Here is a 15,470-nt window from a genome sequence, read left to right on the forward strand (position 1 = left end):
TGTTTATGTTTCATTAGTCGAAAATTTTTACCTCGTTTTCTGGTTTCATGCTGGGTAAGATTTCCTGAAATCTACTCCAATATTTACCTAAATTGAGAATCAGGGTCGTAAATTTTGTTAAAGCCTCTAGTCCCAGGACCCTCAGAAAATTCCAAACCCGCACTAATCATCCTCCTTCCTCTCTCGACAAGCCTGCCAGCAGCTTTAATTGTTTGTCTTCCTGCAGAAGAATATGAACTCCATAGACGTTTAAATGAAATAGTTTTATCTGTGTCTTTAGAAAAACTGCCTGCATTGACCTTTCTAAGGTTTTAAGTACACCTCACATAACAGACTGCTGATAATTTTGAGTTACCCCTGATACAATCCACGGAGATACTTAACTTCCACGAGAACCAGACTGAGGCATGCCACATTTGAAGGCTATCCTTTAAACAATCTGTTCCCTATTTTTAATTTTTTTTCTCTATTTTTTCCGGAATATGTTTGACTCCTGATTTCTATTTATTAAAGGCAAGTGTGTGACACTTATCTTAACTTTCGTCACAGCTGGATGATCTTGGTTTATCACCACCAAACGAGTAAATTTGATTGAAATCGTTCTTTCTATACACTTCAGTCAATGTTGAGATGGTTTCAAGAAATTTTTAAAACAGATCCACACACTAATCCATTTGCGATTATTTCCTGGTCTTTAGTGAATTAAAAGAGAGATTTCAGTAAAAAATTCGGTATGTAGGCAGTGGGCTTTAAAATGATAAGGCCTTCCATTGTAAGATCCTCCTTCCGTATTGAGTCGCTAAACTGAGTTGCAAAAACATCATAACTAAACGCAATCTCACAGATAAGGATATCGGTAAAGCAGTTAACCGGACGATAAAATCTGTGCACGGTTATTGGCTGCCAACAGAGACTATTTCCCCACAGGGTTAAAGTTCCTACTGTACAAGATTATGATCTTGCCCGTCCGTATGTATTCCTCGGAGACTTGGGCTCTTAGTAAAAAAAAATGCCAAACTCTTGGCCGTGTTCGAGAGTAGAATCCTCCGAAGAATTTTTGGCCCCCTAGCCTACATAACGACGAAATCTATGAGCGATACCATGACCGTCTGGTTGTGGATAAAATCCGGCTCAGCAGATTGCGGTGGGCGGGATGATCCGTATGGATGAGGATGATCCAGCCCGCAAAGTCTATAAGACAAAATTTATGGTAGAAAAAGAAGATAAGGCAGACTCTGCCTGAGATGGAGCGATGGCGAAGATGGGGACGCCTGATAGCTTTTAGGGATATCGAATTGGGGGACCTTGGCGCAAAACTGGGGTGTCTGGAGTTCCTTATTAAGGCAGACCTAGACAAGATACCGGTTGTTGCGCCGTTGATGATGGTGAATTAATCTGGCTACACCATCGAAACTGCTATACGCAGAAGCAACAAATTAATTATAACAGAACCTTTCATTCATGAAACTATCAGGGGGAAGCAATATTTCAAAAGAGAAATTGCCTTAGCAGCATGTGGTGGGAAGAGAAGGGATGATGACCTTTGCAACTGAAAAATATCCATTTATAAGAAATTATATATAGTTTCCGAAAACGGGATCAAATCTGGAATGAAATGATTGAAGGAGTGGGAAATTGTGATTTTTTTGGGAAGGTCAACCTTTTTGACACTATTCATGAAAAACGCTAACTCTAATGGTAGAGTGCTCATCCCAGGGACCAATTTTCCTCCAACAAGTGGCACTATCCATCATTAAAATTTGTACCATCTTAAATGCGATGTGATGTAAATGTAAGTGATTCTTCTAAATCTTAGTACCGTAAAGACAAATGTTTAGAGAAGATTCATCCAAAGCTCTTAGCAAAGGAGTAGCACCATATGTATGTATGAACATATAAAGATGAATACTTGAAGAAGACTTAGATCCTTAGAAGGGGGATCCTTTATTAGCCTTACATTTACATTTATTTTTATTTTTTCTAGCTTTCTTTGGTTTCTCATCATTTAATTTGTGTAGTGAAACGGAGAGAAACTAAAGTTTTGAAATGAGAACTACTTCTTGCCCTCTTCCTTTTCAAACCTTGAAAGTTTGCCTTAATCAAGGGGGCGTCCCCGAATATCATTTTTTTTTCGTTTTTAATTTCCAGTATTTGCTCGGGTGTTGATCTTGTTTAGGTTCGCGCGACGTCCCAGGTTTGTTGGGTTTTAGGTCCCGTTGCGGACTCTCGCATCAGTTAGGGATATGCGAAATTTCCTACAATGACTTCTGAGGGACTGAAATGTTCAAAGACAGTAAACTCAGGGCATTCTGGTTGTGTGGTAGTTCGTCTTTATCCTCATGCATCCTTTAATGACCTATATATACTCTCCCTAAATGAAAACTGCTCTTAAATTGAAATTAATTGAAATAATTATTATTATTATTATTCCGGCCCAGATCATCTATTTATTCACTATACATTTTAGATGAGTGGAAAAATAGAGAAGGGACAAGGTGCTTATAAACTAAAACAAATAAATGAAAAGATAGGTTTCGTTAATCTCTAGATGCCAAATCAATAACTGATGTTTGTTTTTCTAAGCTAGCTCTAAATACGCACGGTTTCCTATAAATTCCATAAAAATCTGCAAAACCACACGTTAATTCTGAGATCAAACGACATTTTTATGTTGAAAAGGCCACACATTAAAATTTTATGAAATATGAACCATCAAAGAGAATCCATTCATAGCGCTTTAAGGAGGCATGCGCCAATCTCAGTACCCCTTTACAAATCACACAAACGCCACTTTAAAATTCCGATATTTTGTTTGCAATTTCAAATTTGTCCTTCATTAAAATTTATCGAATGTTAAGTGACTTGGTCAAATGCTTCTCGAGTCAGAAGGGAACTCCCTGCGAGACGTTGGCAAATGATTTTTGGAATTAAGCGCGATTTTATCCGGACTTATCTAAAATTAGAATAGTATGCAATTTGCATAAACCAAAAATAGATATCGAACTGCGATATATGAAGGCATGGAACACACATTGATATTACTGAAAAGAACAGGCGCATCCCTGAAAGTATAGGCGCTGCGCTGCTGACTATATAGACTGTTCTGCGTTAATTTATTGGCATGGGATTAAAATAGTCAAACATGTTGTCAAAGCCAAAGAACATCATGTTTTGTGGCCTGACATTTGCGTGACATCTATTCTGTAATGTATGCATACCGAACAGGATTAAAAGATATCATCAGGAACACACATGTTTTGTATGATAATTTGCTCCTGCATGTAGTACATACGTATCTGTCCAATGAACTGAGCGGCGTGAGTGATGAATTGAAGAGATTAGTGTCCCATTAAGACAGAATAAATTCAATGAAATCATTACGCAATAAAATTATATTTGGAAGACCGGTGAAAAGTTTGGTATAATAAATATTATCAGATTCGATTACTTCTAGAGGAGGATAATATCTTGAAAACGGAAGTGGAGGGAACATACACCTGGGAAACATAGTTGAGTATATCGAAAAAATCCTGGAAGCGATGGTAGCGAATAACAGAAGTTGAAGGCTAATTAAAAGTCCACAGGCTGAGGTACCTAGCGGCAGTAGAACAATTTAATATCTCACACATGTGTGTGCACCCCCATTTTTAAACAGTAGACTCATCTCTGACAGTAATAAAGCTAACAAGGGGATTAGTGAACATTTTAGGTTTAGTGTCCGCAAGAAAGGACGGGACGATTTTATCTATCAGGTGGGCTGAAAAGTTCGTGGGCTAACACACAGATGGCGCTACTAGCTTAAATCCATATGATTTTTAGTGAACCCTCACCTTTAAGAGACACGTATATAGCAACTGTCGAGCTATTAGTCTGTGGGAGGGAGCATTTTGAGTGAAGCAACTTTTGTTAGTTTGAAGAAAACGAACAAAAAGGAATTTCGTGTGTTAATAAAGCATTGTTTCTTGGCGAAAAGAAATACTGTTGAAGCCAAGACTTGGCTTGGTAAACATTATTCGGACTTTGCATCAGGAAAATCAACGGTTGAGAAGTGGTTTGCTAAGTTTAAACGAGGCGAAATGAGCACCGAGGACGATACACGCGGTGGATGCCCCAAAGAGGCCGTTACCGACGAAAACATCAATGACATCCACAAAATATTTTTGGATAACCGCAGAGTGAAGTCGATCGAGATAGCTGAGGCTCTGAAGATGTCAATGGAACGTATTGGACATATAGTGCATGAATGTTTGGGTATGCGAAAGCTCTGTTCAAAGTGGGTACCGGGCGAGCTTACAATCGATCAAAAACAACAATGATTCGACGATTCTGCGCAGTATATGGATGGAGCTCTTCCTCCATAAGAAACCCGAACTTATGTGTCGATATGTGATAATGGACGAAACATGGCTCCACTATTTCACACGAGAGCCCAAAGCGTGGGATAGATGCAACAGTTGGCTGGCAAGGCTATCGCATCAGTGTTTTAGGATGCGCATGGTATAATATTCATAAACTATTTTGAGAAGGGAAAAATCATTAACAATGCCTATTACATAGCGAAGAATGAGATCGTGGAAAATGGCCAGATTTGAAGAAAAAAAAGTGCTCTTTCATTAAGAAAATACCTCGGGTCGCAAAATTGCATGAATAGGGCTTGGAATTGCTTCCGCATCTACCGTATTCGCAGGATCTGGCCCCAGCGACCCTGTTCTCAGACCTCAAGCAAAGAAATTTAGCGGCAATGAAAAGGTAATCGCGAAAACTGAGGTCTATTTTGAGGCTAAAGATAAATCGTACTATAAAAATGGCGTCAACAAATTGTATAATCGCTACAATCGTTATATCGCCTTTGAAGGCAACTATATTAAATAATAAAATCAAATTTTATAAAAAAAATTTGGATACACGATGGTCCCATTTATATATAGTTCGTAGTGTACATACGTTGAATATAACCGATATTCAATTCGAGGTAGTACGACATTTTAGCTATTAGGAAACAGTAATTTGACGGAAAAGTGGAAATTTCAACCTACGGTTACTTTGTTAATAGGTTTAGTAGGTTTTCCACCACACTTATCAGTAGTATGAATAGGGGTTGACAGTTCGAACCTTTCTACCAAATTTTATGTCATTAGATGTAACCGTTACTGAGAAAAGCGACAGACAGACAGACGAACAATTAACCGATTTTAATGCATAAAGTGCGAGAATGGGTTTCCAATATGCTGAGTATAGCAATTATCCTCTCAGGAAGGAAGGCAGCATTGCAGGCAAAATACCATATGAATTATTTACAGAAGAGAAATACATTTCAGCCAGTTTTACAAAATGATTTATTCGTGTGCGTAAAGAAATATATAAGAAATAGGATCTGAGATTTCCAGTCATTCATGGCATCTTTGGTTTCTTAAATAAGTGGATTATGTTGAAACGCGATAGTAGAGTCTGATTCTAAGGAAAGGTTATTAACTTTATCTTCCAATGAAGGAAGTAATAAAGCGGAAACCAATAAATTGAATTGATTTTTCCAGTGGAGAAGCAAAGTTAGGATATTGATTTTGGAAGTGATAATTGTGAAGTCTACGGTTTCCAAGGTACTCTGGAGGGGAGTACTGAGTGCGGAACCTACCTACAATGGGGCACTTAAAGAACTTTATATAATTTGATACTTGAAACCGACGAGGCAATGGAATTCTTGATAAGCAGGGTTAGGGTTAGATCGTGTGGGTTAATCGTCTAGCGCCAAGGATGAAAGGCAGTATTCATTTGCTGGATTTGTCGGCTTAATCCATCCTCAGTGTTGCTGTGAACGAAGAACTCTATTGTAGCCAGTTTTATATAAAGACATTTCCTTGATAGACTGATCGGAGCAGAAATCTTCATTCATCAAACGGAGGGTTACGAAAACGAAAATTAACAAGTCTATGAACTACAAAAGTGTCATTATGGATTTAATAATCATCTTGATACTGGAACAAACGTTTCATAGGAATTGTGCTCTCTTTTGGTTTGCAGGGAAATCTGGCAGATCTTCATTTGTTTTTCCGAGTGGCGGAAAAGCATAAACTGATCGTGTTGTGGTACGTGGATGATGAAGTTATAATGGCAACAATACAAGTGGATATTGACGATGTAAAATCGGTTTAAAATTTCAAACATGATGTAGACGCCATGGCCCAGTCTTCCTTTTGGCCGTAGGTAATTTTTATCAAACCTTACCAAAGTAAAAAACTGCGAGGAACTTTTCGAGCCGTGTGTGTACCTCGCCGACCAACATAAATATTTTTTTCATTAGAATTTACCTAGAATATGAGAAGTCTAAAAGGCTAACTGTACCAAAAGAATGACTGACAGTTTCGTCCAGGGCAGAGGCAACTCATAAGACGCTTCGTCGGCCTTGGGAGCAGCGTGACCGAAAGTGGCTGTAGGTGGTAATCGCCCCTTTATATGTAATCGCAAACACGACGTAAGTGCGAATTATATCCAGGTGAAATTCGCCCTATATTCGGACCAGACCCACAAAAAACCATTTTTTTTTGAGGATTGCATTAACCCCAAGTTCGCATCCAGCTGATGCCGGACCGGCCCACTTTCTTCCACTACACTTCCTTAAGCTTAAGAGGGATGGTGGAACGGGGGCGATTCCTCTCTACGGCCCTGAGAGGCAAAGGCTCTCATAACTTATGGGATATGCAGAAATATTTTTATCTCGACATGGAGACTCAGCGTTCATATGATAATGTAGATATACTGTGATTAGGCCGATGTTCGCCTATGCATCGGAAGTGATGGGTTAAGGTGAGACAAAAGGGAAAGCTAGCCTCTCCGTGGTGAATTATATGTCCGAAACATCCGACGCACCTCTAGATACACCATTCGATTCGCTACTTTTCTAATGAGTATTTCAAAAATTGAGTCTTGAAATTACTTTCAAATCTTCACATATTTTTTTCCAGTACTTTCCAACAGAACAGAAAATTATTTAAATCGCTGAATCTTCCTGTTTACCACACGTTTTTTTCGGGAGAAAATAGTAGACAGAATTTGTTTTTAACGTCGCAGTCAGTGAATCAATACAAAACATTATACAATTTACTGGAAAAATCACGGACGCAAGACTTCTTTCTACTGTACTTACTTTAAGGGGGTCATCCCGTGTGAAGGCCGTTTATCGCTTTTTTTTAGAAATTTTTTGAGAAGAACTGGATAAAGATACAATTGCGAATTTTTCACCATATATTTACTAATATCTTGAGCATGCGTAATAATTTTTCCAACCCGATGGGATAGTTCGTTATTCAAATAGAGAACAATTTATACACCCATCTCCAAAAAAGGTGTTTTCCTGCTGCCACGCTAGATGGCGCAGCGATCATCCTAAAGAAAAAAATTAAATGGAATTTCAACGTGCGGACTTAACTACAGTCCGGAAAGTAAGATTGTTAAAAAATATTAAAAGCTAAATTTTTGGTGCCGTGTTGAACTTTTTTTTGTATATTTTGGTGTTTTTTTAAGACTTCTTTAATGAATAAAACAAAACTACTGAATGAATCGCAATTATCCTAGTTTGCGGACCGTAGAAATATGTGCTGAATAAGTTGCGAAAATTTCTAAGAATTTGGTTTGTTAGATTTTGGGCTATGGTGGCAGCAGATTTTCAATATCCACTTTCGATGAAAACGCATTTATAAAGTGTAATGTGATTTTTAGCCATAAAATCTTAACTGATGATTAGTCTGCAATACCTAGTCCATAAACTTTAGGTTTCTTGAAGAAAGACATGTGCAGCCTGGCTTCAATTCTTGTCCTGTTAGCGACACCATTTGAACGTCATTCGGACCGATAAATACGCGCTTTATTACGACGATCGTCATAAATCTGGCATGTGACTTATTACGTATTTAACAGTATAATTTCCGAGCGACTCCGAATATCAAAAAATCACTTTGCTCATATATTCTACACCATAGCTAGAAATTGATGCCAAAAAAAATTCGATTCCGCAGATCCAATATACGGGACGACTCCCTTAAACCACATGCGCTTGCAAATTGACAACGTGCAAAAAACTCTCCCAATGAAAATTACTACTATTCAAGGCAATGCAAACCAATTTGGAACATTAAGCTTTGTTTTTCATTTCGATCGGAGCAATACATCACACGATTTATCAGCAACCAATTTTCCTGCTCAGGAGGCAAGGATGTGGTTCCTTCCATTGGCTCCATACAATTATGAATTCGCGATAAACGCTCGACAAAAAAAATAATTTTTCAGTGGGACAGTTTTTAAAATGCCTTTCGAGAAATGTGTACATATCGAGAAAAGGACATTTTTTACTACTGTTCCGCTTTAGTTCTATCAAACTATTGTTAAGAAACGACATATTGAGCCGTGTTATGATTTTTGCAATAGCTTCTTCTGTTCTGAACTTTCTTTGATTGAGACGTCACGCGCCACGCCAATGAGTGTGACACAAATGAACTTTACCTACATTTAAAACGGAGGAAAGAATTTTAAGTATGGCGGAGACGATATTAACTTTAGAATGTAAGGAAAATTCTGGAAGAAAGGGTTTTGAATGAAGGAAATCGGTTAATAGATATATATTTCATTTTCCAACAGGATAATGAATCCATCAATATACTAAGAAAAATTCAGAAATTGCTTGCTGAGCAAAAGCACTCACCTCTTTCTAATCGGAAACGCGTGGTCATTACTAAAAATTGTCGTCCCTATAGGAGCACTTCAAATATTTGATCAGTTCACAAAGCCATAAGAAATCTTGGAAAAAACAGCTCTTGAAGATTGAAGGGCAGGTGTATCGCAATCTCCTGGGATAAGTCAGCAGAATTGACCGCGTTAAAGGGGGAAGTACCTCCTGACAACAGGTTTTTCAATAATTTTTCGCAAAAAATGAGAGTATTTATTACATTAAATTGCATTGGATATTGACATTGATATTTGAATGTAAACGCAAAAATTTTTTATAAGCAAAAGAAAAAAAAAAATGGTTGCGATACAGCTGCTCAAACTCGGTTTCTTTAATTCGTGCCTCCTAATCAACTGAAATCAAATCACCAAAAGTTTTTGATCAAAATACATTTTCCGCGTTCTATGCTCCACTTTCAACAAACAAAAAAAAACAGAAAAAAGAAAAACAAAAAATTTCAATTGGAACACTAAAAGAAAAAGGGGAGGAGAATCAAGTCTCAGCGCATTGTTCAAAATTTTACGATGGAGAAAACTCATTGCACTGTTCGAGCGTCTACGGCAAATACGCGAGAAAAGTCGACGCATAAGGTCTGGGGTTAGTGCTGTGTATGTGATGGCTGGCATTGCACAGCTGTTTATGGCTTATCACATGGGATGGGGAAACACAGAAAGATACAAGAAAACCATCTAAGCGACACACTGACACACCAATACATTAACCACATGGATCACGGGGCAGTTAGCTACCTCGCCCTTATCACACGGATGCGTAATGATATTCTGTGCTCGCTAGTCTTCAGATTTGCTCCTCCTGTATTCAATCTTCTTGATCACGACAAAAATCGTTCAGAATTTGTTTGAGCTCTGTGTCTAGATTTAATACAGGTCATTGTGGCATAAAGTTCTCGGAAATAATAAACAACACTAACAAATTTCTCATTACTTCCAAAATTTCACTTATTAGCTCCAATTATAAATACAATGAGAAATTTAGAGGCAAAATCATTAAACAAAGGTCTGTTCACGAAAAACGTTTTCAGGATCAACATGAAAATTCAGTAATCAATCATGAAAATTAATCTCCGAAAACCATCTTCTCATCAGAATTATCCACATCCTCTTTACAAGGAATTCATTGAAGACTTTTCGCCCTTGGCTAAATGTAAGAGTTGAAAAACATCTTGAAAAATCTTCATGGAATTTTCGGGCTTCTGCGGTGCGTACAGCAAAAGAAATGGTACAAACTGGGTTCGCGACACTTGAATATTTTCTACAGACTCAGACGACAAATCCATTTGACTTTTTGGGGCATACTTTTTTCCGACATGTGTTCTATTAAATTCAGCTAATATGCAAACATGCTTGTACAAATATGTAAATTGAAAGACAGATTGGAACTTTGATTTTCACGCACCGTTTGATATGACTTATTACCTTCTGAGGCGATGACTTCATGTAATGTGTTTTGAGAGAGTCAGCGAGTTTTGGAAGAATAATTCTTAATGGGTGTTCACTATTTAGTATAAAAATAATTTCAGGGAGAATTTTCAGGAAAAGTTCACTTTTTTAATCGAAAAAAGATATGAATTTTTAATGGTACTGGATTCGGCAGCCAACTGTGTTCCTTATGGTAGGTGAAAAGGCTGTAAAATGCATGAAAAAAAAATAGACAGGTGCTTTTAGTCAGTGCTCGAGAAGTCATCAACGGCTACCTTATCTTATATAAAGGTAACACGACCACAGCCAGCTCATACCTGACATCTGGCAGCTATAACTCATATGATACCAGCAATGAATTATTTATTATTATTGATTCCATTTATTACGTATTTCCTAAAAGCTCATAGGTTTGCCTTGATTGCGGTCATGCTACTTGACATCTAAAGACCAAAATAGCAATGTAAAAACCTTGAATTAAACTGCTTAATTACGTAAATTGGTCTAAAATATCTGAATATCACCTAAAAAAAGACCAATTTCACTTTTACTTATTGCGATATATCAGAATCATTTCTTATGAGAAATGTACACAATTTAACAAAAGTTGCAATAACTTCCCAAATAAATAAGTTTATCTAAAAAATCAGTTGAATTCGTCATGTTCTACGTGCGGAGAAGTTGCCGCTAAGCATTTGGGCTTGGACGAGAGTCTAGATACATATGTTGCGCTATATATAAATTGTACGTTGTATTATGTATATATTGGGTGACTTTTATATGAACACGTAAATGAACTTACATATTTCTAACAAAAAACAAGCGGTTCACTAACACCTATCCTTTAGTGCGAGTTGTGAGTTTTAAATTGTGTTAATTGACCGAAAATTTTGTTTTGTTGCTGACCCCTAGCTTCTAGCTGATTCGGGTAGCGACTACGTACTAATAGTGGTAATTGAAGTTTGATAGATGGTATCGTATTCTGTACCTTCTTTGTTGTAATGTTAAATGGAGATAAGTCATCTTTTCCAGTTTTTCTGAATGTACTACAATTTCGTTGAAAAATAGAAAAGAAATTGTTTTATTGTAGGTTATTTACAGTATTGTAGAAGGTTGAATAAAACATGTAGATCCTATTTAATTTATCTATGGCGGAACATGATCGGTGACTATTTCTTGCAATTCGTCCAAATGTGAGGATCTATTGTATTTTGTCATTTCTCTGGTAGGTGACGAATACCTTCTTGATATAAACTTGGTGGTTTCGAAACAAAATAGTAATCGAATTATTTTCATAAATCTTCAAAAGGCGCGGTCCCTCAAACCAGGACTTTTTGATATCATCGCGGTCAAGTTTGAATTTTCAACCGTACCACGTAAGGGCAGAGAATGATAAGGATGCGTACAAGAAAGAGAAAGGTCTATTTTTTTAAGAAGAGGAAGGAGGAGCGGCATTGTCTTTAAACAGGAGACATTTCCCCTTTTCCCCCAATAAACATTCCACTTTTCCCCATTCATCAGTAAAGAACTTGATAGACACGAAATGGCGACTTCTACATGACTGAACTATATGAGATAAGAACAACAATGACTTCCTGGATGATAGACTTGGTCCGAATGGATTTGAAAGGTTTTCAAGCCACCTTCTAGCTTATCCAGCCATTGCTGTTTCGGCTGGCCTTAGGGTTGTTTTCCATCGGCTTGGATATTCGAAAATAATTATTAGAAAGTTAAAAATTTTTGAGGTTGCTCATATCGGCATGGGTGTATAAAATACGAATTCATTCAAAATCGGTTAATTCGTTTTTAATGAGTGCTTTCCTGAAACTTTCAAAACAAGGTTTCGAGTAAAACGCGTTTAAAGTTTTGGCAAGAAATCGTAATTTCGTAATTTCGTAATAAAGTTTACTAATGAAATGCTCCAAAATTATTTCTTTTATACTGTCTCTACTTTTCACTTGCTACCTATAATACCTAGAACTTAGTCAGCTGAATAATAACAGCATAGGATCGAGGATATTATACCAAGGGACGATTGAAATAGCTGCTGCCGGCTAATTTTCATTACTATTAACTTTAGAAATATTTCGAAATTCATCTCAATTTTGATAGTACATTTTCAATATATTATATTTTCGAAATATGTAAAGAAAAAAATTGATTTTTAAAATCGTCACATTGTAATACTTCTTTAAGACGTTTGTTCACTGCAAAAGGCGGCAGTTTTGAAGCACCAAGATTTCGAAAAAGGACCCCATCCTAAGTGCACTAATTCGATCGATCTTTGTGTGCTTGATAATGGCTAAAATATTCCTAGAACTGATACATTCTACTTAATTATCAAAGCCTAAAGAGAGCATTTCAGTAAAGCTATTGTATTTTAAGAGGGTTTCCTTATGTGACGTTTTCCAGGAACTGATTTTTTTAAAGTTTTGTTTGCAAAACAAAACTTTATTAAAATCGGTTCAATGTCCGCCACACGCACTTTTCTCGCAAACGGCTATACCGATTGTTACGAGAAGGTGGGAACTAAGAACGCCTAGACATGCAGTGACTGACATCTTTCTTCGTGGAGATGAAGGGATGAAGAGGGGGGGGGGGAGGGTCCTCATATATGCAAAAGGATGGTGTAAATTTTGTAAATGAAAGATATCGATTAGTACTTTCCGATGCTGGTCTTAGTTTTGACATTTGTTGGAAAGGCGGAGGAGTCGAAAATGATTTCTTTCACGAACCCACTCTCAGAAACTACCCAACCGAAAAATCTGAAAAAAATCATCACATCTAGACGGTGTCCAGGGCAGAAAATACTCTCCATATCGATATCTGCTCAAATTAAGTCAATAATAGTATATTACTAAATTTTTGGGGAAATCGAGTAAAAACCACCCTTAAGATTTGGATTTATAAATGCAATTATATAGATTCTAGTATGAAGCATGATATCCTCAAGTTTGTTCAAAATCGGACTGTTATTAACAGTGCAGTAGCTCAAAGTTGATTTTACCGCGTAAATTTACTGTAATCCAAAGTACTAAATATTAATATCACACTAAAGTGAGTAGTCTGTGCACCCAAATATACTCACAGCCGAAACAAATAAAACCTTTCATACCCGAAGCATCGAGCTTCCGGTTTCCCGACTTGTTTGTATCTGTTGTAGGTTAAGGGCTTTACATTTGTTAATAATATAATAAACTTCGAGTGTGAAGCATATGAGGTTGACTATTATCAATACTGTCCTTTCCATCAAATGATTTATTTAAATGGCTTTCTAAAAAATAGAGGGCAATGGAATTTTTAGCTATATACACGCGGAACTGTCATGCACTCATCTTTTCTCACGTAGGGAAATATAAAACCTTTTATACCTGAATCGTTAAGCTTCCGGTTTCTCGACTTGTCTTTTCTATATATTTTGAAAGTAGAATAGAAAATTTTAAACGAGTTTTCCTCGAAACCAAATTTTTCTAACTGGTGGGAATCATAATTAAAATTTTGTTGAACCGATTGAGCTGAAATTTGTACACATTTTGCACACCAGTAGTTTTGGTTCGAATCGCGGTTTTGTATTTTTGTTAATAATAATAATTGGGCCAATTTTTGAAGATTTTTCTTCATTACTCCGCCATTTTAATATTTAATAAGATCAAAGAAGAAGTTATTCGAGAGATACAGGCAAGTTCTAGATAGAGATGTGGAACCCATTTCCTTTCAGAGGAGCTCATTTCGACCGTAAAAGCAAATACAGATGATTATTAAATTCATCAATTAAACATTTTGTATCATAATTCAACCCAATAATAACAAATAAAAGGATTGACAACATTATATTTAATTTTTAAGAAAAGAATTTAAAAAAAAAGGTTGGAATATCGCACGCCATTAGCGGAACCCCCTTAAATAAAATCGAAAATCGAAACCGTTTCCGAAGCGTCAGCTTAATAGTTCGACTTGTTTAATAATTCCTATAATTATTGTGAGAAACGTGCAATTACCTTGAAATCCTAAAAAGATTGTTCATTTATTCAAAAAATTTGCTCATTTATTTCAAAAAATTTGCTTTTTCAAAGGTCCATAAATGATAGAACCACATATCCTTGATACTTTTTGGAGACTAGAAACAAGATTATTTATCTTTTGACGCCCAATTCTGTCCAAAGCATCGTTGATTGACCTTTTCTACTCTTTAATGTTGTTAAAATGGTGGTACCCTTAGATGTCCTGAACTATGATGCCCATAGGTTTTCTATTGGGTTAAAGTCAGGAAAACAGGAAAGTCAATTCAGAATAGGACCTGAATTTGAGGCACAACCCACTTTTTGAAAACCGTGCAGTGCATAGCTGATTGAAAGCGATCCAAATAGAGCAACAGGTTACGGTGCAGAATTTCTTAATAGCCTTAAGGCTTAATTCGGGTAACAATGAACGTCAGTATTGATTTGGCGAATGCCGAAAACGCTGCACTAACCATCACAAATGTGGCACCGAAATTTGACATGGTAAAATCCTCAAATCATGCCACTAACTAGTAAATATACACGGACCATAAAGAGAAATCGCCTCTCATCGGACCAGTCAATCTAAGCGCAAACAAATCAGAAACCATAACCCGTGCGCTTCATGTGTAAAAGGTTTGTTGATCATTTGTGTAAGAATATTTGGGTACACAATGTTTCCATTTTTATATAGATCGTAATGTATATACGTTTTATCTCTTAGGGACTAATAATTTGACGCGAAAGGGACCACTTTGACCTGTTATAACTTTGTTAGTAGTAGTAGGATTTCCATCAAAATTTTCCAGTATGGGATGAGCTTAAAGGGTACGCAGTAAATTTTCGAAATATGCCATTATTAACTTTATTTAAACTGATATCGTAACCGAGGGTATTTCAGAGTTTAGATGCCATATGCCCATGAAGTGATTGGACCCTTTTCTGATTCTCTCACTCTTCCCCTTTGTAATTAACTTTAAAATTTATAACGGTGCATATGAAAATTTATAATTCGGAAAGTATTCTTAAAGGCTTTTCATTTGATAAGTAACGTAAGTAAGTTATCTATGTAAATACCTTTGAAACCTTTAACATTCCTTACAGTAATTATAAGAAATGCAGGGACTTTTGGTTGTTTTTTTTGGTTTAAAAGAAGTATCAAAGAACACCTCAAAAAGTTGATCCATATAGGCAAAGCGTTACTCTGGCCTAACACAATTTCGTATGAAAAGCTTCGTTGACGTACCGGCCGGATACCCGTAGTGTTGTTGATGAGCAGACACCGATTAAGAAACGGCAACAACTCCATTTCTGACT

The 15,470-nt window shown here is 36.7% G+C and overlaps 1 protein-coding gene across 1 annotated transcript in view; it reads right to left on the reverse strand.

The window, feature by feature from the left end:
* The window catches only part of LOC119650729 (paired box protein Pax-1), a 132,546-nt gene that overhangs the window by 31,676 nt on the left and 85,400 nt on the right, over positions 1-15,470 (reverse strand). The gene's annotated exons all lie outside the window — the stretch shown is intronic.

This window comes from Hermetia illucens, chromosome 3 (genome assembly GCF_905115235.1).
Source record: "Hermetia illucens chromosome 3, iHerIll2.2.curated.20191125, whole genome shotgun sequence".
NCBI lineage: Eukaryota > Metazoa > Arthropoda > Insecta > Diptera > Stratiomyidae > Hermetia > Hermetia illucens.